This window comes from Silene latifolia, chromosome Y (assembly GCF_048544455.1).
Source record: "Silene latifolia isolate original U9 population chromosome Y, ASM4854445v1, whole genome shotgun sequence".
Classification (NCBI taxonomy): domain Eukaryota; kingdom Viridiplantae; phylum Streptophyta; class Magnoliopsida; order Caryophyllales; family Caryophyllaceae; genus Silene; species Silene latifolia.
This window is the reverse complement of record NC_133538.1, coordinates 266,977,438-267,002,021: the sequence shown is the minus strand read 5'-3', so window position 1 is coordinate 267,002,021 and position 24,584 is coordinate 266,977,438. Positions and strand designations below refer to the sequence as shown.

Here is a 24,584-nt window from a genome sequence, read left to right as displayed (position 1 = left end):
TTTCTTATCCTACAAAAATTCAAAAATCCTACAAAAATGGCCCAACCCACCGTTGAAAAACGATTGAATGAATCTCTCCAACAAATCGCTGAGTTGGAAAGCCCGAAAGAAAAAGTTGCCCAAACTGAGGCAGAAATCCTGCAATTAAAAGAATCTGAGTCAGCTCTAAAGCAAAAATTAGAAAAAACTCAAGGGGGAGGCTTTAGATTCCCACCAGGAACCCCATTTGCATCAATCATTAAAAATATTGATTTTTCCAATTTTGGGAGCCCAAGTATTCCTAAATCCATTAATGTTGATGGTCATGATGAACCAAACGATGGTAAAGACAAACCTGATGAATCCGCAGCAGCCATCATGATGGCAGTGGTTCAGGAGATCAAGAAACTCAACGAAAAATTCGATAAGATACCTGGAGTACCTGCCAGCATGGAAGAAGCTGCCCCTGACAGCTATGCTGATTCGCCTTTCATAGACGAAATAGCAAAAGTAGACCTACCAAAAAATTTCACAATTCCATCCATGAGGGTTTATGATGGAACCACGGATCCACAAAATCACGTGGGTCTTTATAAGCAGAAAATGCTGGCTGCATCTATTCCCAGCGAGTTTAGACAAGTTTGCAGGTGCAAGGGATTTGGAACGACCTTGACTGGCCCTGCTCTGCAATGGTACATCAACTTGCCAACTGGGAGCATCCATTCCTTTGCCAACCTGATCAACAGTTTCAACCAGTAATTCGCAAGTAGCAGGTAGTTGGAGAAACGATCCAGTGACCTTTATCGAGTTACACATAAGCCTGATGAAACTCTCAGGACATTTCTTGCAAGATTCAACAAGGAAAAAGTATCCATACCCAGGTGTGACGTTGGAACAGCAGTAGAGGCATTCAGACAGGGGTTACTACCATATAGCGACTTATACAGCGAGCTCACTAAGTATCCCTGCCACACCTTCGAGGATGTTCAGGCCAAGACTCTTGCTTTGATCAGGCTAGAAGAAGATAAAAGCTATAAACTTGGATCACCCAGTAGACCAAAGGATCATGAAAGGAGCAGTAAGAAGAGCAACAAAAGAAACAACTATAGACCTACTCCCTATTCCAGGCCAGATCAGTCAGAAGTTAACCTGGCTCATGAGTATCAAGGTAAGGTTAAAGTTTATCCACCTATTTCCGAACATAACTTCAGTGGTTATATTGCAGGATTAATCCAGAGACTTGACAACATGGGATCAGCTGTCAGATGGCCCAGGAAGTCAGAAAATCCAAATCCCAGAAGAGACAATTCTAAATGGTGCGAATTTCACATGGATATTGGACACACAACGGATGATTGTTTTACCCTGAGGAAGGAAGTGGCCTACCTGCTAAAATCTGGATACTTGAAAGACCTGATCAAGACAAAAGGCAGGAACGCAAACCATAATAAAGAGAATCAGGAGTATAAGTAGGATCGTAGTTTCCCTCCACCACCACCAATCTATGAAGTAAAATTCATATCCGACGGATCAGAAATTTGTGGCCTGACAAGTTCAGCGGCAAAGAAGAGAGCCAGGACACCAAGGACCGTATCACCCTGCAAGCCGGATCATATCCCAACAATCACTTTCAATGATTGTGACCTGGTGGGCATCCCTGATGTTCATCATGATGGCCTGGTAATTTCTATGCAGATTGGAACAACCACGATAAGAAGGATCCTGGTAGACGGAGGCAGCTCAATGAACCTGATCATGCTTGACGTACTGAAAGCCATGAAGATCAACGAGGACCAAATCATCAAGAAATCCAGCGTCCTAGTGGGAATAAGTGGCGAAACCAGGAGCACCCTAGGAGAAATCGACCTCCCAACCTACGTGGAAGGAGTCTCATCTTATGAAAAATTTGGAGTCCTTGAGTGCCTGTCATCCTACTGTTAGAGTTAGTGTCCTCCACAATAGCGCATTAACATAATAAATCTCATTAATAGAATATCATCAGATATTTAATTATTTGATCCTCGTCAGTTGATTAACGTAAATCGATAACGGTTGGCTGACTAGAGTTTGACGTTATTGTCGTGAGACGGCGGTGATCAACTGACCCCTTTCGGTCACACCTAAAGGAACGAACCCCAATTGATAACTAATTAATTGTATGAGATACAATTTATTTAGTCCCTTGATTTATAGACTAAGAGGTTAGTCTATTATTATTAGAGAGATTTCGAGTTGCGAACTCGAGGAGCGGCAGTTATTATTTAATTATGCGATAATTAAATAATAAGTTTTGGGAAATGGATTTTAGTTAATTAACTGTTAATTTACTAAAATAGTACTAATTGATTAATATGATTAATATTAGTACGTAAATAATATGTGTAGTGGTACACGTATATTTACGGAGTGAATTGGACGAATTAATTATGGAAGCATTTAAACATGATACGATGTTTAAAATGAAAATTACACGGATTTGTGCGACAAATATAAAAACCAACATGGACCCGTATATGGTCATGTGGACCGTGTAAAATAAGTGTAATGGATGATTACTCACATAATCATTTTACCTTATTTTGTATACTACCATAATATATATCTTATACTAGATTTTGCATGTGATGTAAGATAAAATTATAAGACAAAAAAAAATGTGTCCACTTGATGACTCCACCCGCCACTTCCTTTTCCACCTTACACACTCCATATATTTGTTCACTACTTCACACTACCTCTCTTACACAATTCATTTCATTTTTGCATGTGAACAAACTTCTTCTATCTCTCTACAATAATTCTCTAGTATATATTATTACTAAGAAAAGTTAGTAATATTACTAGTATTATTATCAAGGGCACATATTAATAAGTTACTAGTTCATACTTGTTAATATTGTTGGGTACTTCTTGGGTGCTACTTGGAGGAGACTTTCTAGTTGAAGGTTTTTCAAGGAGGATCATCCACATTATTTTAGCTCAAGAACAAATAAGTAAGGAGAACTAATTTGTGCCCATTTTACCTTATATTCAATGTAAGGAAATTGTTTTTCCTTATACTTTCTTTTTATGCTTTCATATTAGCATGCATGTTACATAGATCACATAAACAACAATTTATGAGATAAATTTATTTTATTAGAGAGTCTAATATGGATCTATGATCTTTCAAGTGGTATCAGAGCTTAGGCTTGTAATTTGCATGTTGATTTTAAGCATTTTAATGAATTATGAGATAATTAGTAAAAACTCAAAAATTGTGTTAGAAGAGGTTTTAGCACGAAATTTTTGGGACATGCATACCTACTGATCTCAAAAGGTTTGTGGAATTTTTTGGTGATTTGTGAAGTAATTTTGCTAATTTTAATGATTTTTGGTAGAAAACCGAGTCAAAATGTCGCATTTTAGTGAAAAATTGACTAAAATTAGTTAAATGTTGATTAGGTGCATGGATTTTTTATGGTAGTTCATGCATGTTTTCTACTGAATGTAGGCAAAAATTTAAAGGTTGGTTTGGATTTTTGCATGTTTATTGATTTTTTGAGTAAAAAGTCGATAAAAGCCCAATTAATTAATCATAATTTCGAATTTTTTTGGCTCTGCCCATGATAAATTTATGTACATTTAAGAATATTATTTAAATGTCAAAAGTGATTTTGCATATGTGTTTTCACTTTGTTTTGATGTTTATTTGTTTTAGTGGTTAAAAACCGATAAATATCGATCTTTTTCTTCACAAACTTTATCCAGAATTTTTGGGCAATTTTTCTGACATTTTGGTGTTCTTGGAAGTGTTCCAGAATACTAAAAATTTTTGTTTCAATTTTTTGGGTAATGTTTCAATGATTTTGGATTTTTACTTAAATATTATGATTTTACCGATTAAATTAGCAAAATATCACCACATCAAACTAATTATTTATCATAAAATTAGTGAGGACTAATTTTGAGGTTCAAAACAGTTTGGACAATTAGTTTGGACTTAAATGGGATTTAAGAGTTAATTAATGATAGGTAGGGCGATTTTGGCATCATATTTACATCATTTTAAGCATATTTATTTAGGTTGAATGAATGATTGTGTGGACAAGGCCCTCGGGAACTGCGTCCGAGGGATCCACACCCGGCATAATCGACTCGAGGTTCTTTCGAATCGAATTAAGACATATTAGAGTCGCCACCAAGTTTTTTGGGAACTTGGAACCGTTCAAGTCAACTTTACACCTTTCATCGAAAAGCATAAAGCCCATCGACTACGAGTGATTAAAGATAAAGACTTGTACCCTATATCACTCGATTTGAATGACTCTCGTAATCCAATGGTATTTAGACGGATCCACAAACCATAGATCTTGAGTAAGGGGTGAGGGTACGTGTTGGGAAGCCCATAAGGACACCCAACCCCGCCCGTCAATAACGGCCTCTACTAAGTCAAGTGTCGAATTTCAAACAAGGTCATAGCTACTACGATGTATGATATGCAAACGTTGTTTTAACCCTAACATGTGACAACAATTTCTATGTCGTTTTAGATGCAACTAAACTAACTTTGTCAAAGTTGTAATTTAGCATGTGGGTTGATTGATCTAACAACATGTAAAGCAAACAAACAAGGCTTAGGGGGAATGGGGGAGCCGTTGGGATCTACCTATTACAAACCAGGCATTTCATGCCGACACATCAACAAATTAAAGATACAACTCGATCTAAATACAAATGCTACATACAAAACAATACACGACGACACACACGGCCGTTTGGCCTTGAAAACCGTGCACATGAGGGGTGGCCCACGGCTCACATGACCCACGGCCTTGGGTCACTCCTCGTAATGCGTGCTCGCGCTTAATCTCATCGAATTAGACATAGGGCTACGCACCAAAGCATGCATTAGCATAAACCGGGCCATGTTGCTTTAAACAACATGCGGTTTACTACGCTCCTACAAGCATTGGGGAACAACCGTCTAACCAAACAAGACTAAGGTTTTTAGAAATCATTTGACTCGATAAAAGAAAACAAACTTGAAAGATTACAACTCGATAAACCAACGATAAATTACAAACAATGAAACAACGAGAAAACAAACGGTATAAAAACAAAACGAGAAAGGTAAAGAAAACGGCCACCTCACGGCCCAAACCAATGGCCACCCTCACGGCCAAGATAAGGCCAACCTAGTTCCTAAGTTAGATTCATTGGTTAGATCGAATGATTGCGAAAAGGGATAGGAAACAAGTTAGAAAACGAGTTAAAAACGATGTTGATTGATTGTCGCATGAGGGTGCATTCTACACGGCCTAAAGGGTCCAATTAGGTTAAATTCGCTAATTAATTTAACTCATCGAGTGTCAATAAGAAGGTGCTAATCACGCACTCTTATACTAGCGAGAAATTAGGTGAAAGAGATAGATGCATTCAATTATTTACAGAAATCGTCGATTGATTTTATAACTTACGTCGAAGCCACCTAAAGTGTCTAATTAGATTATTAAATTGATTTAAAGTCATCTAATTACGTCATAGGTTAACAATCAGAAGTTAAACTAACATGCAACGGGTCCTAAGGTCCATCGATTTGGCGAAACAAGAAGAGGGTCGAAAGCGAAGATCGAAGTTAGATAACTTGTTTTATTTATGCCCTACCTTGAACACGAGGATATGTAAATGAGACGGGGGTGTACGACCGACAAAAGGAGCGGTTTCTTTTCCCATCTCAAGTCAACGCGGGTGTTCATGGTGGTACTTTAACTCATACTCGGACTAACTAGTTTCGTGGTTAATTTAAAACAAACGATAATTAAAACGAAAAACAAACAAAAAAAAAGACAATAAAAAAAGGCATAAAAAAAAACGAAATAAAAAGAGAGAAGAGAAGGGGATTTGATGCACCCTCAACCTACATGTATCGTTGACACCGTCTTGGGTCGTAATCGATGGTAGATTTTATCTCGAGAGGCCGTCGTCGACGAAGTAACAAAGCAACACGCGTTTTGGAAAGTTTCTGGACAGCAGTTTTAAAACAGTGATATCTCCCTCGTTTCACGACGAAAATTCGATCCGAAAGATCTTTTGGAAACTAGAAAGAGAGGAGAACAAGGATCTTAAAGCAACCCCTGCTCGATTTGGGTTATTGGGCACGAAAAACGAGCACAAACAGAACTGGACAGACAAGAATAAACCGCGAAAACAGAGTGTTATTTCACTCTGTTTTTCGAGGGATTTCGTGTACTCTCAAGGGCAATTTGGCTCGTGATTCTTTATCTAATGTGTGTATGGATGTTGTATGGTTAATTAGGAACAAGAAACTCGAATTTTTATGGTGATTTAATGGAGGAACGAGATGATTTTCGAAGGAGGCACACAAACAGTTTCTGTTTGTGTGTCGGTTTTGTGTAGGGTTTTTTGGAGGATGTTTAGGGTTTGTTTCTGAGGTTTAAAGCTTGTGGGTGATGGTTGGATGTATGGAGGACTTAGAGGAATGATTGTATGGTGAAGGGGTGGTATTTATAAGGGTTTAAAATAGGTTAAAAGGGAGGAGAGGCAAATCGGGCTCAATGAACATAGCTGCTGTCCATCGGTTTTGGGAGGGGTTTCTAGGGTTCGTTTTGGGGGATTTCTTGGTGATCAAGCTAGGATAATATGGGTAGGATACTAGGGTATGGGTTAGGGTTAATGGGTACGGGTCTTGGTAGTGTTTGAAGCGGGTTTGGGCTCGGGAATTGGCTCGCAAAACAGGGGACTGTTTGCGGTTTGGGTGCGGGCTGCTTGTGGTTGGTTTTGAACGAGAATTTGGGCCATGGTATGGGGGTTCGAACATGGGTTGATGGGTATTGGTATAGGTGGGTTAGTGTACTCGAGATTCGTGCCAATTCGCAAAGGAAACGGGCTTAAAAACCGAGCTAAAAACGAGCTCAAAAACGAGTGTCCAAAACGAATTCTTCGCTTTTAAAACGATTTTTCAAATCAAATAACAATTTAAAATAAATGACTTTTCAAATCAAATATTCTCATAAAAATGATTTTTCAAATCAAATACTTATTTTATTTTCAATAAAATAAACTTTGGGAAAATAAATTTAAAATAAATTAAATTTACCTAAAAAACCAATAATTTAAATATCATTTAAATTAAAAAAACGAACTCCCTAAAAAACATTAATTTAAATATCATTTAAATTAATAAAATGAATTCACTTAAAAAAAAACATTAATTTAAATATCATTTAAATTAATAAAATACTTCATCGACGACGCCCATTCTACCTCGTAAATCGAGCTCCAAATAATGACAATGACAACTAAAGAATACATGTGTCCTATCATCATCGGGTGTTTGTCGGGTTCTCTATAAATTCCAATATCGACGGATACGGGTATCTACAGAGCCCCCACTTTGACTGAGGCTTGGACAAGGCGAAAGTCAAAGTATACCCCAGTCCCTTTCGACCGAGGATTCTTGGTCGTTTATAGTCCATTAGACTTGCGTATATAAGCTCGCTTGACCATAAGAAGAGATCATACCTGAAACTTCGTTGGGGATTAACTCTTGCTTATGTTGCGTCGAATTATCATTGTTGGTCATCGACCCATGAACTGCATAAAAGGTGGGTTGAGCCTTATCCTTAGGCGCCTACGTATCCGTTTCGACGGAATCAAACCAGCGTCGTAGTTCGGCAATCGCGACACATGCCCAAAGTTTATCATCTGCTGGCGTATGTCCAAAATTCATCATCTACTGACATTGGCCCAAGATTTATCATCTGCTGGCACTTGTCTAAATGGGACGGGACTTTCCGAGGAGGTTGCCGTCGCTTTCATCATTTGCTTTCAGCTAAGGAATTCTTCCATTTCATACTCTTGTAATTGAATTGAATTCTGAGTGGATGTCATCCATTTCATCTTGATAATGGTCTCTGAAGCCAACGGCTTCAGAGCCCCCAGTTTGCAATGGCTCTAAAGTCGAAGACTTTAGAGCCCCCAGTTGAAGCATATGTTGAAGCATATCCTGCTACATTTAAAACATAGAAAATGTACTAGCAATAATCATCACATAAGCACATTTGGATCATCGATCTTGAAATTGAATCATTTGAAATACTGGGTTATCGACCCGAAAATTGAATTTGAAAATTTCGAATAATTGGGCCATCGACCGAAAATTGAATTTGAAAATTTTGAATAATTGGGTCATCGACCCGAAAATTGAATTTGAAAGACTGGGTCATCGACCCGAAGATTGAATTTGAAAGACTGGGTCATCGACCCAAATTTTGAATTTGAAATGAAACACTTGGATGCTGGGTCGTCGACCCAAAAAGTTTTTGAAATTTTGAAAGTTTGAACCTTGATGGGTGAGCATGAAATGCGACTCAGACATTCTATACGACCGGTAAACAACGTGGGCGTAGCCCGCTACCGCAAAACAAAAAAGAAAATAAAACCGTAAGTGTGCACGGGCTTTAATTCAAATATGGACTTGTCGAGGGTAGAAAATGTAAATCGGCCGTTCCGGCGCCAAAAAATGGCAAATGGGAATCACAAGGTCGTCGAACTTGGGACGGAGATATCGTATGGCATGGGCGTGCTCCCGAGGGCACATGGGAATCGAGATCACTTGGCATTGACAAGGTGGATTAAACTCACAGAGGAACAACGTTGGCTTCGCCCAGACACTAAACACAGGTTAATTTTATGAGAACACTTAGACATCACACATCACTCTTGTTGGGAACATTCTGTCACTCTTCTCCTCGCCTCCTTTCTTTTCAGCGAGTTTTCATTATTTCTTGCCACCGCCTTCTTTCTTTTCAGCGGGCTTTTTCATATTTTCTGTTCCCAACACAAACCCACATCTATGTGACTCAGCATCTTTGCCTAAACCGTTCGATAAAGCTCATTCCGAGACTTGACACTACTCATCTGAATCTATATCCTTATCCTAGCCTACATCGAGTGCTAAGACCGACTCAAACAAAGGTGGCTTCATTTGGACTTGGTTAAGACCCGTAAGAAACCGACAAGATGACAACTTGGTTGATGAGTGGATTGAATCCCTTATTCTGAAGGACTGCCTACGTATTCGCGTGAAGCGAAATCAAATCCGACGTAGTTCGATCATGGTGCATAAACATGGCATTTTGATTGTGTGTACACACTCGAAGGTTTCACCTAAGGTATCATGTCGTATCCCATTCTAGCATGTAAGGTACCGTTAAATCCCGTGTTTGGGGTTAGGTGTAAAAGGCTTGGATCTTTTGGGATGTGGAGCTTGGTAATAACAAGTTGGAATGGTTAACCGTCATTCTGAAGGTTTGTTTTGTGGTGCTAAGGCCAAGGGCTATGGCTGCTGATGTGGTTGGAATGGGTGTCTCGGGTTTGATGAACCACGAGTGCAAATGGGTTGGAAATCGATGTGGGTTCAAATCTCCATGTCCGGACCCTAAAGGCTAGGTATAACAACACAAGCGGAATGATTCTCAAAATTCCCGACTATCCCTTGTAACTGTCTCAGGAAGGACTTAGGGTTAAAGAGGTTACTACTTAAGCTTTTGGGCTTCGCCCATTGAACTTCAACTATGGGTACTTGACTTGACTTCTAGCTTCCGTAACTTCGACATTCAACCAAAAACCTTTTGCAATAACTTCAACATCTTTTTTCTTTTTTCCTTTTTTTTCTTTCTTTTCTTCTTCTTTTCTTTTTTTCTTTCCCTTTTTCTTCTTCTTTTTCATCTCTTCTCTTTTTTCATTTTTTCATTTTTTTCTTTTGCTTTTTTTTTTTTCGTCCCTTTTTTTTTCTCATCTTTTCATTGTTTTTCATCTTTTTTTTTTCTTCTCTTCTTGAAAATGATCTTCTATTCATTCCCTTAGTCATAAATGGATACACCTTGAAAACTGGGCTTCGCCAACTAATTTGGGTAGGAACTAACAATTCCTTGTTAGAACGGGTTGATATCTTCTCTCTTCGAGATGGGATGATTTTGTTGGGGAAAAGGCTTGCCTTCCATCATCGATAGGAGAAACAAGGAGCTAGTCCGGGTTTGTCATAGAATCATCTAAAAGCTTGTCACAAACATTGGTTCAGATGGAGGTTTTCTACCGCCAGACATGGAATAGGTAAAGGAATCAAACACAGGATCCTAGTGTACCTTACATTTTGAAACGGGGCATATTTCTACCCCAGGGATGCCTTTGAGTGTCTTTGTGCATTTTATCATGCTTCGGAATGATTGAGGATTGGAAACAAGACATATTTGTAAACGAAACTGCAATTTTTATTGGAATGACAAATGCTTAAAAGACTCGAAGGAACGATTCCTAGGACACACCCTAGGTCATCGCGGAACAAACGACTCAACTTCAGGAAAAGAAAGTCCTAGACTCGACTCGACTAAAATAAGAAAAACAGATCCCGACTCATAATTATCAAATCTGGTCTTGAGCTTTCTCTTGTTCAGTTGTCAACTTAGATGCTCGGCTCTTGTCCTTGATCCCTCTGATGGTTTGCCTCCATCCCGAGGTAGTCCTCTGATGATCTACGCCAGTGATGGAAGTTGGTGAATCGAATTGTCTTTTATTAACTTCGTTAATAAGAGGAGTACATTCTAGAGCAAGACTCCCGACTTGAATTTCATTCTTCGAGTTTGGCAAGGATTCAGAGCAATCCACAAATATTTTGCCGATAAACACTCCTTTCCAGTGACATGGGCGGATAAGATGGGAATAATCGACATTGTCTTCGACAGAAACAAAGTTAGTGTGGTCGCCAAACGGATTGGTGACGTTATTGGGTTTAACAGCTGGGATCGGGAGCGTTCCGTTCTCAATCATGTCTTGAATTTCGTGCTTGATCGATAGCACCTTTCAAGATCATGGCCTTTCCCTTGATGAAAGGCACAGTAGGCATTTGGTTTATACCATTTACCTTGTTGATCAGCGGGAGGGTCCGGAGTTGGACCAATAGGCTTTAGCTTTCCTTGGGCTATGAGCCTTTGGAGAGCGTATGTATAAGTGCATCCGATATCGGTGAATGCCCTAGGTGTTTGGCGCTGCGACTTCTTCGATTGCCCTTCTAAGAGATTGATGGCTTCATCAATATGGGTCGTTGCTGGGGCTTTGGTCCTAGACGATGAGGCCCCTTGGTACCCTTTCGGCTTTTCAGCCTCTGCCCTTATGACATCATCTTCTACCTTTATCCCGATTCTTATCAATTCTTTGAAAGAGCCAAAATTCTGGTATTTCAGAGCATTACGGTAAACAGGTCGTAGATTCTTTACGAACTTATCTACCATTTCAACTTCATCAGGCTTCTTAGCTAATTTCACGCTTTCAGCGCGCCATCTTGCAAGGAATTCAGTAAAGCCTTCTTTGTCTTTCTGTGTCATTACCTCCAAAGTCCTTATGTTGGTTTGGATCTCGACATTGTCAGCATAGTGCTTACAGAACTCCACCGTAATATCTTCGAAAGTGGGGAAGTTCTTAAGGTCCAGATTGTAGAACCACGCCTTCGGGTGTTCATCCAGAGATTGAGCGAAAATTTCGAGAGAGCATGTCGGCGTACTCCTTCGGTGCTAAGTACCCCTTATAGGCCTTAACATGGTGGATGGATCTTCGATGCCCTTGAACTTGGGGATGTCGGTGAGTACCATGTTCGTGGGCAGCTTGTCTGAATCGGGGCATAGGCCCTAGCATTCTCATAGTGAATGTTCTTCCCCTAGGAGAGCTTCAAACGGTCTTCGATGAACTTGAACCGTTTCTCCGGATCGGTCGGCGGTGGAGGGGGTGGAGGTGAATCTTCACTCAGCCTAGATTCGATTGCTTCCATTCGGGTCATCATGAGGTTCACGGCCTCGATAAGCTTGTTAACAACATCTTCCATTGCTTGACGTCGGGTTTTGGGCGGCCTTTCTACAAGAAAACCCCGTGCGAGTCAATATTTAAAGTAAGAGCCCCTGCACACTTAAGGACACGACCCCAACTTGACTCAAACACAGACTCGACTTGAGATTGGTTAACCAAAGGTTCGACTCACGGTTTGATTTAGACATTGGTTCACTTTAGACTCGACAAAACGACATGACTCAAGCTGTCATAACTCGATTCTAAACTGGACTTGGTGTGACCAAACCCGTGATTGGGCTAACATAGCCCATGGGTTCGCGTGAAACGTCCATAAGGGCCTAGCCTGGACGTTTTTTGTGGACTATTCTAGACCAAAAGGTCGACCAACATGACTCAAAGCCCAAGAGGTGAGTTTGGGTGACCCAACAAGGTCGTGTTCTAGACCCTTAAAATGAAACATAGCCGGCCTAACATGGCCATGACCCGGACACGACTTGACGCATTTCATGCTTGGTTGAGGTTCGAGAAACATTTTGGATTGATTTTGAAAAACGAAGGATTGATTTGAAAATGAGATTTGAAATGGGCAGCATGCTGGCTATAAAAGCTCAATTTGGGCCGAAATTCTAGTCCTATTTGGGCAGCATTCCGCGTTTTGAAAATCATGCTAGGTTTGAAAGTAAGTTGTTCAAAAGTTCGGTTTTGAAAAGGACTTGGAATTTTCGAAAAAAAGACTCGGGAAAACATATTGCACATTGTCATTCTCATGCTATAAGGATGTATGCTCCTAGACATCTCTAAGTCTCGGCAAGTCTTCTACAAGAAGGTCTATGCCCTCCATCCTTTTGCGGTCTTATAAAGCGAGGTGTCTTAAGGTAAAGTACCTAGAAGATCGTCCCCATTCCCAAGAACCACGCGAGGCGAAGTGGAAGCGAGCAATGTGCAGCTTCCTGGCATAGTGGGACGTCGCCCCCCACGCATCACGAAGAAACGCTGGGACGGCCCGGGCAAGTCCTTAAGGGTTTATGCATGAATCGTAGCACTATGAGTAATGTTTTACTTTCCAACACTTTCTTTTCAAGTTTCACCTCGGAGGAAAAGACCCTAGAAACACAGTGTAACTAGTCCTCTTTTCCCAGTGGAGTCGCCAAATCAGGACAAGGCCCTCGGGAATCTGCGTCAGGGATCCACACCCGGCATAATCGACTCGAGGTTCTTTCGAATCGAATTAAGACATATTAGAGTCGCCACCAAGTTTTTTGGGAACTTGGAACCGTTCAAGTCAACTTTACACCTTTCATCGAAAAGCATAAAGCCCATCGACTACGAGTGATTAAAGATAAAGACTTGTACCCTATATCACTCGATTTGAATGACTCTCGTAATCCAATGGTATTTAGACGGATCCACAAACCATAGATCTTGAGTAAGGGGTGAGGGTACGTGTTGGGAAGCCCATAAGGACACCCAACCCCGCCCGTCAATAACGGCCTCTACTAAGTCAAGTGTCGAATTTCAAACAAGGTCATAGCTACTACGATGTATGATATGCAAACGTTGTTTTAACCCTAACATGTGACAACAATTTCTATGTCGTTTTAGATGCAACTAAACTAACTTTGTCAAAGTTGTAATTTAGCATGTGGGTTGATTGATCTAACAACATGTAAAGCAAACAAACAAGGCTTAGGGGGAATGGGGAGCCGTTGGGATCTACCTATTACAAACCAGGCATTTCATGCCGACACAACAACAAATTAAAGATACAACTCGATCTAAATACAAATGCTACATACAAAACAATACACGACGACACACACGGCCGTTTGGCCTTGAAAACCGTGCACATGAGGGGTGGCCCACGGCTCACATGACCCACGGCCTTGGGTCACTCCTCGTAATGCGTGCTCGCGCTTAATCTCATCGAATTAGACATAGGGCTATGCACCAAAGCATGCATTAGCATAAACCGGGCCATGTTGCTTTAAACAACATGCGGTTTACTACGCTCCTACAAGCATTGGGGAACAACCGTCTAACCAAACAAGACTAAGGTTTTTAGAAATAATTTGACTCGATAAAAGAAAACAAACTTGAAAGATTACAACTCGATAAACCAACGATAAATTACAAACAATGAAACAACGAGAAAACAAACGGTATAAAAACAAAACGAGAAAGGTAAAGAAAACGGCCACCTCACGGCCCAAACCAATGGCCACCCTCACGGCCAAGATAAGGCCAACCTAGTTCCTAAGTTAGATTCATTGGTTAGATCGAATGATTGCGAAAAGGGATAGGAAACAAGTTAGAAAACGAGTTAAAAACGATGTTGATTGATTGTCGCATGAGGGTGCATTCTACACGGCCTAAAGGGTCCAATTAGGTTAAATTCGCTAATTAATTTAACTCATCGAGTGTCAATAAGAAGGTGCTAATCACGCACTCTTATACTAGCGAGAAATTAGGTGAAAGAGATAGATGCATTCAATTATTTACAGAAATCGTCGATTGATTTTATAACTTACGTCGAAGCCACCTAAAGTGTCTAATTAGATTATTAAATTGATTTAAAGTCATCTAATTACGTCATAGGTTAACAATCAGAAGTTAAACTAACATGCAACGGGTCCTAAGGTCCATCGATTTGGCGAAAGCGAAGAGGGTCGAAAGCGAAGATCGAAGTTAGATAACTTGTTTTATTTATGCCCTACCTTGAACACGAGGATATGTAAATGAGACGGGGGTGTACGACCGACAAAAGGAGCGGTTTCTTTTCCCATCTCAAGTCAACGCGGGTGTTCATGGTGGTACTTTAACTCATACTCGGACTAACTAGTTTCGTGGTTAATTTAAAACAAACGATAATTAAAACGAAAAACAAACAAAAAAAAGACAATAAAAAAAGGCAAAAAAACGAAATAAAAAGAGAGAAGAGAAGGGGATTTGATGCACCCTCAACCTACATGTATCGTTGACACCGTCTTGGGTCGTAATCGATGGTAGATTTTATCTCGAGAGGCCGTCGTCGACGAAGTAACAAAGCAACACGCGTTTTGGAAAGTTTCTGGACAGCAGTTTTAAAACAGTGATATCTCCCTCGTTTCACGACGAAAATTCGATCCGAAAGATGTTTTGGAAACTAGAAAGAGAGGAGAACAAGGATCTTAAAGCAACCCCTGCTCGATTTGGGTTATTGGGCACGAAAAACGAGCACAAACAGAACTGGACAGACAAGAATAAACCGCGAAAACAGAGTGTTATTTCACTCTGTTTTTCGAGGGATTTCGTGTACTCTCAAGGGCAATTTGGCTCGTGATTCTTTATCTAATGTGTGTATGGATGTTGTATGGTTAATTAGGAACAAGAAACTCGAATTTTTATGGTGATTTAATGGAGGAACGAGATGATTTTCGAAGGAGGCACACAAACAGTTTCTGTTTGTGTGTCGGTTTTGTGTAGGGTTTTCGGAGGATGTTTAGGGTTTGTTTCTGAGGTTTAAAGCTTGTGGGTGATGGTTGGATGTATGGAGGACTTAGAGGAATGATTGTATGGTGAAGGGGTGGTATTTATAAGGGTTTAAAATAGGTTAAAAGGGAGGAGAGGCAAATCGGGCTCAATGAACATAGCTGCTGTCCATCGGTTTTGGGAGGGGTTTCTAGGGTTCGTTTTGGGGGATTTCTTGGTGATCAAGCTAGGATAATATGGGTAGGATACTAGGGTATGGGTTAGGGTTAATGGGTACGGGTCTTGGTAGTGTTTGAAGCGGGTTTGGGCTCGGGAATTGGCTCGCAAAACAGGGGACTGTTTGCGGTTTGGGTGCGGGCTGCTTGTGGTTGGTTTTGAACGAGAATTTGGGCCATGGTATGGGGGTTCGAACATGGGTTGATGGGTATTGGTATAGGTGGGTTAGTGTACTCGAGATTCGTGCCAATTCGCAAAGGAAACGGGCTTAAAAACCGAGCTAAAAACGAGCTCAAAAACGAGTGTCCAAAACGAATTCTTCGCTTTTAAAACGATTTTTCAAATCAAATAACAATTTAAAATAAATGACTTTTCAAATCAAATATTCTCATAAAAATGATTTTTCAAATCAAATACTTATTTTATTTTCAATAAAATAAACTTTGGGAAAATAAATTTAAAATAAATTAAATTTACCTAAAAAACCAATAATTTAAATATCATTTAAATTAAAAAAACGAACTCCCTAAAAAACATTAATTTAAATATCATTTAAATTAATAAAATGAATTCACTTAAAAAAAAACATTAATTTAAATATCATTTAAATTAATAAAATACTTCATCGACGACGCTCATTCTACCTCGTAAAACGAGCTCCAAATAATGACAATGACAACTAAAGAATACATGTGTCCTATCATCATCGGGTGTTTGTCGGGTTCTCTATAAATTCCAATATCGACGGATACGGGTATCTACAGATTGTCATTTATTTAAAGTATTTATCTTTTGTACCTAGTATGTCCTAGTTAATTTTAATCGTTATTACCCGAAATGAGTGGGAATATCGATTTGTTTGTAATTAAATACGATCACGTATCGTCGGTTTGTAATTAATTAATAGTTTTATTCATTTTATTAATTAATGTATAATAGGAATAGCTATGTAATTCATTTGTAATAGTTATTTTACCGGCGTTTCCAAAAGACGGATTACAACGAGACGGAGTCTATTTTTTTTGGAAGGTGTTCCAAATCCCACAAGGAAGAGCCACTTATGGAATGAAGAGGCAAGGGACCAAGAAGTTGGTTTCCGAAATGTAATAGACTAGTTTTTTATTAACTAGGAGGCCATACTAGGATTTATTCATATGCTTACATGTTTGCTTGTTTTATTTTCGCGCATGCCAAAATCGCCATTCACATGCATTTTATTTTCGCGGTTGTCAATTCACGTCATTTACATTCGCCAAATTAGTTCACTTATAGGGAATTTATGACTAAATTGACAAGATCTCTCACATAACTAAAATTGAGATTAGCCTTACCAATTAGTAACACCTATGAATCTCTTGTTCATTAGAGCCACGCTCACCCAAGCAGGGTGTTCTCTTTTTACCTTGGGTAAGTAGGGTGGTAAGCGGTTATCACACGCCAAAATTGGTTGGACTCAACGGGATATAAGACGGTCTTGTGTTCCGGGGCTAGTAGATGAATTTGAGGAAATTTGTCGACCAAGAGTTCTAGAGGTAGAATTAGTCAACGTGACTTACCGAATTTACGCAATTATGAGATGTTTCGCCCAAGCGATGCTCGTTTTTGTTTAATATTTGGGTCTTGGAATCATTTATATAATTTAGTGGGAGGTCATTATATAAATGCTAAAACTTGCTAAACCTGTTTTTACAAGTAATTTTTTAAAACAATGAATGTTAATTTTTCCTTTTTGTTGTAGCATTTTAATTCGCAATGGCAACTTCATCAACTCCATCGACTAGTTCACTAGGCAAAGATTAATGGCTAAGGTCCGTAATGGACAAATGTATTTTAAAAGATGACGGTAGTAACTTTCTTGAATGGGAATCCAACATCAAAAGTGCCGCGTTGTCCGACAATGTGCTCACTTACTTGACCGATGCTCCTCCAATCGAGCCCGGTGCAAGAGCTTCATCGGCGGTGCGGACCGCCCATGATGACTATGTGAGGATGTTGAATGATATCAAGAATGTGTTGATATAGTAAATATCGCCAAAGCTCAAGCTATCATGCATTTCTTTAAATGCTTACGAGATATTCACTCGTATGATCACTATGTTTTCACAAACACCTAAAGTCCGTCAATACGATGCGGCGGCACGCTTCTTTGAAGCTAAGCTTGAGAGGGGCCAAAAGGTTGGTCCCCATGTCCTTAAAATGGTCGAATATGTTGACATTTTAGAGCGTCTAGGGTGTAAGATTCCTAAAACTCTTGTGGTGGATCGTATCCTTCACTCACTCCCCACCAAGTTTGCCCACTTTAGGGTAAACTACAACATGAATGGCATGGATAATAGTTACCATGAAATTCATGCACTCCTCACCCAAGTGGAGAGGGATATGGAGGCTAGTGGGAGTGAAAAGGGAGATGTTTTAACCATGAAGTTAAAGAACATGTCTCTTGGAGTCAAGAAAGGAAAAGGGAAAGAAAAGTCCCAATTCAAGAAATCGTCAAAGAAAATTGACAAGGGAAAGGGGAAGGCCGTTGTGAATGGCAATCCCAAGGCAAAAAGTGTCAAGCTCTCCGAGGCCGAATGTTTCCATTGTAATGGGAAGGGGCATTATAGGAGGAGTTGTCCCAAATACTTGGAGGATCTCAAGGAAGGGCGTGTGACGCATATTGGTATGATTTCCTCTCTCTATGTGATAGACGTTAATTATGCTTGTACTTCCACTTGGGTACTTGATACCGGATGTGGCTCTCACCTTTGTAACCATTTGCAGGGTATAAGGGACGTGCAAGCACTAGCAAAAGGTGATGTGGATCTCCACATGGGCAATGGAGCTAGAGTAGCCGCCGTTGTCGTAGGGACCTATGTGCTCACTTTAGCTAGTTGTTTAGAGTTGTATTTAAATAAGTGTTATTTTGTACCAACTTTAACTAAGAACATCATCTCCATTTCCGCGTTAGACACGGAAGGCTTTTGTTTTATGATTAAGGAGAAGTGTTATACTTTTTCTTTAAATGATGTGGTTTATGGCAAGGCCATTTCAATTGGAGGCATTTATGTTTTAAATGATGTTAATGACGTTTATCATATGGAAACTAAAAAGCTCAAAAAGGGTGATCCAAACGAATCCTACCTTTGGCATTGTCGTTTAGGCCACATAAACGAAAGACGCATTAAGAGACTTGCTTCATCAAAAGTGCTCAAACCATTTGGTTTCGAATCTTATGGTACATGCGAGTCTTGCCTTTTAGGCAAGATGACTCGTGCACCTTTTGCGGGAAAAGGGACACGAGCTAGTGAGGTTTTGGCTCTCATACACACGGATGTGTGTGGACCATTAACCATCACTGCTAGAGGAGGTTTTCACTACTTCATTAATTTTACTGATGACTTAAGTAGATATGGGTATGTTTACTTAATGAAGAACAAAAGTGAAGCCTTTGACAAGTTCAAAGAGTTTCAAAAAGAAGTAGAGAACCAATTGGATAAATAGATAAAGACTCTACGGTCCGACCGTGGTGGTGAGTATCTAAATATTGAATTTGATTCACACCTAAAAGATTGTGGTATAGTATCACAATGGACTCCTCCTGGCACACCGCAACTAAATGGTGTGGCCAAAAGGAGAAACCGAACTTTACTTGATATGGTTCGGTCAATGATGAGTCTAACTGAGCTTCCTAGTTCATTTTGGGGTTTTGCACTCTTGTCTGCAGTATTTTCACTAAATCGAACACCGACTAAAGCGGCCGATAAGACTCCATATGAGATATGGACAGGGAGAATCCCTCATTTGTCATTCATGCGTATTTGGGGTTGCGAAGCGTACGTTAAGATCAAGTCTGACAATAAGCTTGCACCCGTGTCGACAAAAATGTCTTTTTGTAGGATATCCAAGGGAAACACGTGGCTATTACTTCTACAATAAACACGAGAACAAAGTGTTTGTGGCTCGTAATGCTGTCTTTCTAGAAAAGGAATTTATTTCTAGAAGACAGAGTGGGATAAAATTTGAACTTGAAGAAGTTCGAGAGCCACAAACCGAGAATGAGGTAGAGGAGAACGTGGAGGATAGCATTCCCTCTTCCTCTGAAACGGTAATTATTCCTAGAAAGTCAAGTAGGATTTCTAATCCACCTGATCGCTACCCTGGTAACATCAAAGAGGATGGTGTTTTGTTACTTCTTGAAAGTAATGAACCCACTACCTACAAATCGGCCATGTCTAGTCCCGACTCCTCGCTTTGGCTAGAAGCCATGCGGTCCGAAATGGATTCCATGTACGAGAACCAAGTATGGGACTTGGTGGATTTACATGAAGGAGTGCGACCTCTTCAGTTTAAATGGATATACAAAATTAAACTCGGCGTGGATAAACATGTGGATGTTTACAAAGCTAGATTGGTGGCAAAAGGTTTCACCCAAGTTCATGGTTTACACTATGATGAAACCTTCGCTCCAGTCGCTATGCTTAGGTCCATTAGGATAATCTTAGCGGTTGCCGCATTTCATGATTATGAGATTTGGCAAATGGATGTCAAAACCGCCTTCTTGAATGGGATTCTAGAAGAAGAGGTGTACATGATACAACCCGAAGGTTTTATGGATACATCTAACCCTAAGAAGGTGTGTAAGCTCAAGAAGTCCATTTATGGTCTTAAGCAAGCATCTAGGAGTTGGAATCATCGCTTTGATCATGTCATTAAACAATACGGTTTCACTAGAAGTGTGGAAGAACCGTGTTTATACATGAAGTTTAGTGGGAGTAAGGTTGTATTCATTGTCCTATATGTGGATGACATATTGCTCATTGGGAATGACATTCCATCGCTCACATCCGTTAAGGAGTGGCTAGGGAAACACTTCCAAATGAAGGACTTGGGAGAGGCACAACGAATCTTAGGTATCCGGATCTATAGGGATAGGTCCAAGAGGATACTAGTATTGAGTCAAGAAGCTTATATTGACAAAGTTCTTGACCGGTTCAATATGAAAGACTCCAAGAGCGGATTTCTACCTATGGGCCAAGGGATTACTTTGAGCAAGTCACAGTCTCCCTCTACCCCTAAGGAAATTGAACACATGAAGACCGTCCCTTATGCTTCCGCTGTTGGGTCTATCATGTATGCTATGATTTGCACTCGTCCCGACGTTGCGTATGCCTTGAGCATGACAAGTCGGTATCAAGCCAAGCCTGGTGAGAGTCACTGGATAGCCGTAAAGAACATCCTTAAGTACTTGAGAAGAACTAAGGATTCGTTCTTAGTGTTTGTAGGAGAAACTGAGTTGTGTGTAAGAGGTTACACGGACGCAAGTTTCCAAACCGATCGGGATGACATGAAATCCCAATCCGGCTACGTGTTTATGCTAAATGGAGCAGATGTTTGCTGGAAGAGCTTCAAGCAAAGTGTTACTGTGGATTCTACAACAGAGGCTGAGTACCTTGCAGCGTCTGAGGCTGCAAAGGAAGCTGTTTGGATTAGGCAATTCATGGAGGGGCTAGGAGGGACCGCCAAAGATACTATCACTCTATATTGTGATAACAGTGGAGCTATTTTTCAAGCCAAAGAGCCTAAGTCTAGTAACAAATCTAGACACATTGAAAGGAAATACCATGTAATTAGAGATTATGTGGAAAGAAAGGAAATTGACATTTGTAAGGTTGGGACAGATGACAACATTGCTGATCCTTTAACCAAGCCTTTATCAAAGGCTAAGCATGATGGTCATGTCGTCTCTATGGGATTAAGACGAGTACCAGATTTTCTTTAGATTATGGATATGTAATAATTGGATAGTGTATCTTTTATTATATATATGATAATCATATTCATTGTTTTCGTATTCATTCTTTTATGAATCTTTATTTAGCGTGACTAAATTTTAATACCTTGTTTATCTGAATAAGTTGTGGAGACAATGTTGAACACTATTCAAGTGAATAAGATGAACATTGTATTTTGTCCCTAGTCACTTAATGAGGTGACGTCTCGGAGTGACTAGATTGTAAGTCGATTGATGGTTGTTCAACACCATAAGGTCATATGTGATGACTGGTCGATTACATCGGCAGAGTGTGTGACATCTTGCCGGACAGTTACCATTTAGAGAGTGATGCGTGTCTTTTATATGATGTTTTACACCTCATTTTACACGCATTTCAGAGCTCATTTGTGTAGTTTAAGCTACCATTTCCCCTATTTCCGTCTACTTTCGTGTTTTTGTACTTTATTGCAGAAATGTGAAGAATCCAGCAGAAATCGAGCTAGATCCGTTCCCGAGTATCCTGCATTGCATTTGACGTGGAGTATTCGCTTAAGGAACGAGCTTGGTGCGCAATTCAAGGCCCAAAAGACAAATCCACGAGATTATAGAAGTAAAGTAGCAGCTAAAGCAGTCGATCGACCACTACCATCAGTCGATCGACCAACTGCGAGTTCCGAAACTCAGTACATCAAGAGCGATCGATCGATCGCCATGCTTAGTCGATCGACCAAGCTGCTATCCTAGACGAGAATTAAAAGATCGAGGAACTTGAAGCCCATTATGTTTAGGTTTTGATAATAAGTATTACGTATATTTGCTATATAACGTAACCTAGAACATCAGATACAAGCATCCAGTTTTGATCCAGTTTTTATCTAAGTTTCACATTCAGTTTTTGAATATCATAGTTAGGGTTTGGAATATTGGTTGCATCGGATTTTCATTCATGCTTCTAATCATTCCGTTACTATTCTTCTGCAATTTTCGGTATTCCTTCTGTTCTACTTTCAGTTCATCTTTATTGTGTTGTTAGATATAGAATTGTTAGTTAGAATCCAAGCCAATTATCGTTTATGTTAATTGTCTGTTCTATTATTTCAAGCATGAATTCTTCTGTCTATTTTATTAGTTTTATTGTTGTTATCATCCTTAGTATGAGTAGCTACATATTTGTGCTAGGATGTAGGGGAATTATAGCGTAGGCGGCGTAGTATTAATTTGGACTGAAATCGTGTGTCAGTCGATCGACTGCCATACCTAGTCGATCGACTGACCACGTGAGGTTACCTTTCGTTTTAATTGATTTTAATGTTGTATTTAACGAATCGAATGCATGCGACCAGTTAGATGCTTAATTTATGACTGACTCATTAGATCGAGAGATAGGGACAGTTGTTAGATCACCAATTAAAATGGCTAAACTGCGCTGAGATCGAAAGATAGGTAAAGTTTAGACCGTAAATCACTTTTCAGGACGAAAGTTAGTATTAGTGATATTAGGGACCTATAGCGAGATCGAAAGATGCAATTTGTTAAGAGTGGACCGAGAGGATCTCTTGTTTGCCGTCTCACATGTGTTCGATTTAGACCTGTTTAGTATGCTGCCGCCGAAGCTATAACGAACTGACCATCCTAGTACCCCTTCTTTATCTTGATTTCATCTGTTTGCTTAGTTTACTTTTCTTTTATTGTTATTAGATATAGACCAAATCCAATCAAACCCCCACCTTTTGTTACCTTAAACCGAATTTAAACAACCAGAAATTACGTCTGCCTCTCTGTGGTTCGACCCGACTGCCGCTAGCTATAGTTGTAGTTGGAGTTTATAAATATTATTTTTGACACCTCACGACGGGTATAAAATTTTGGCGCCGTTGCCGGGGAGGCAATTGTTCTAATTTTTAGTTGTTTTTATTTAGTCTTTCTTTAGTTAAAGGGACTTCCGTTCCTTAAACTTTTCTTATATTCTTTTTGTAGTTTCTTCTTATGCGCAGGTCACAGGGTGGTGAACTAGTACCATTAAATCCTGAGATCGAGAAATCCTTGCGCGAGTTGAGACGATCACAAAGGGTGTTACCGACAGTGGAAGAGCTAAGTACTCTGTCAAGCTACTACGAGAACGCTCTGTTCGAAGGAGATCCACCTACATCTCCTGCTTCAATTTCTTCAGCTGAGACAGTTACTTCTCCAGAAATCCCAGTCATGGCTGAAGAAGCAACCATTGCTAGTCACTTAGAGCCTACAACTGCGAATCTCTACAAAGGATTCGAACTACCTGGGGAGGCGAGAAAATTCGAGCCAAAACCTTCCTATATTAACCTGGTTGAGAGAAACCAGTTCGGGGGAGCTACAAATGAAGATGCAGCCAAGCACATGGAGATTTTTATTGATTATTGCTGCTCTATACACCCGCCGGCCGGTGTGACCCAAGACCAGATCAAGGAGACCATGTTCATTTTCTCCCTTCGTGATGCTGGAAGGGAGTGGTATAGAGATCTGGACCGAGCCACCCATGGGATCACCGACTGGAATTCCTTAGCCTTGGCATTCTACAAAAAGTACTTCTCTGCCTCGAAGACGAATGCCATTAGAGCTCAGATCACGAGCTTTAAACAAGGGCCTGATGAGAACTTTCATGAAGCATGGGTCCGTTTCAAGAAACTGGTGCGAACCATACCGCACCATGGGTTCGAAAAATGGATTCTTTGCAACCAGTTCTATAATGGGATGTATGACGATTAGAGGGCTATTTTGGATGCTGTAGCCAATGGCCGATTTGCTGAGAACATGGGAGAGACTAAGGGGTCGAAGATCATCGATGATTTGGCCACTCATAAGGCTGAATATGGGAATTCGAGAGGAAACCAGAGGAGAGCTGCTGAATCTTCCTCTGTTGCTGCACTAGAAACTCTCACTGCAAGGTTTGACAAATATGAGCTGGGAGGAGCTTCTAAAGGAGGGATGTACCATGTTAACGCTGTTTCAGACGGTCCCTTCGTCTGTAGAAGATGTGGAGCTGAGGGGCATGTCTCAGAGAATTGTTCTATCCCCTTTGAGTCTTGTACTGTCTTTCAACACTATAGGCAGACAAACACGTACTATGAGCCAAATATCCACCCCAACTTGAGGTGGAGTAGCCAGAATGTCCTGAATCCGACTCAACCTCCACAACAGCAGCAACAGCAAGCTTATGTGCCCCATCATCATAAGCAACAACAATACCAAAAACCTCCCTATGTGCCGCATCCAAATAGTCAATCGACCACCACACGGAAGTCCAGAAGCTGTGTAAATGGAAGACTAGTCGATCGACCGAGTCAAGTGG

At 40.2% G+C, this 24,584-nt stretch overlaps 1 non-coding gene across 1 annotated transcript; it reads right to left on the bottom strand.

Annotated features, from left to right (window-relative positions):
• Nucleotides 1-23,842: 23,842 nt before the first annotated feature.
• LOC141636542 (small nucleolar RNA R71) lies at nt 23,843-23,949 on the bottom strand. Its single transcript, XR_012541148.1, has one exon. It is a non-coding gene; the product is annotated as a small nucleolar RNA R71 (small nucleolar RNA).
• Between the last annotated feature and the right edge of the window lie 635 nt (nt 23,950-24,584).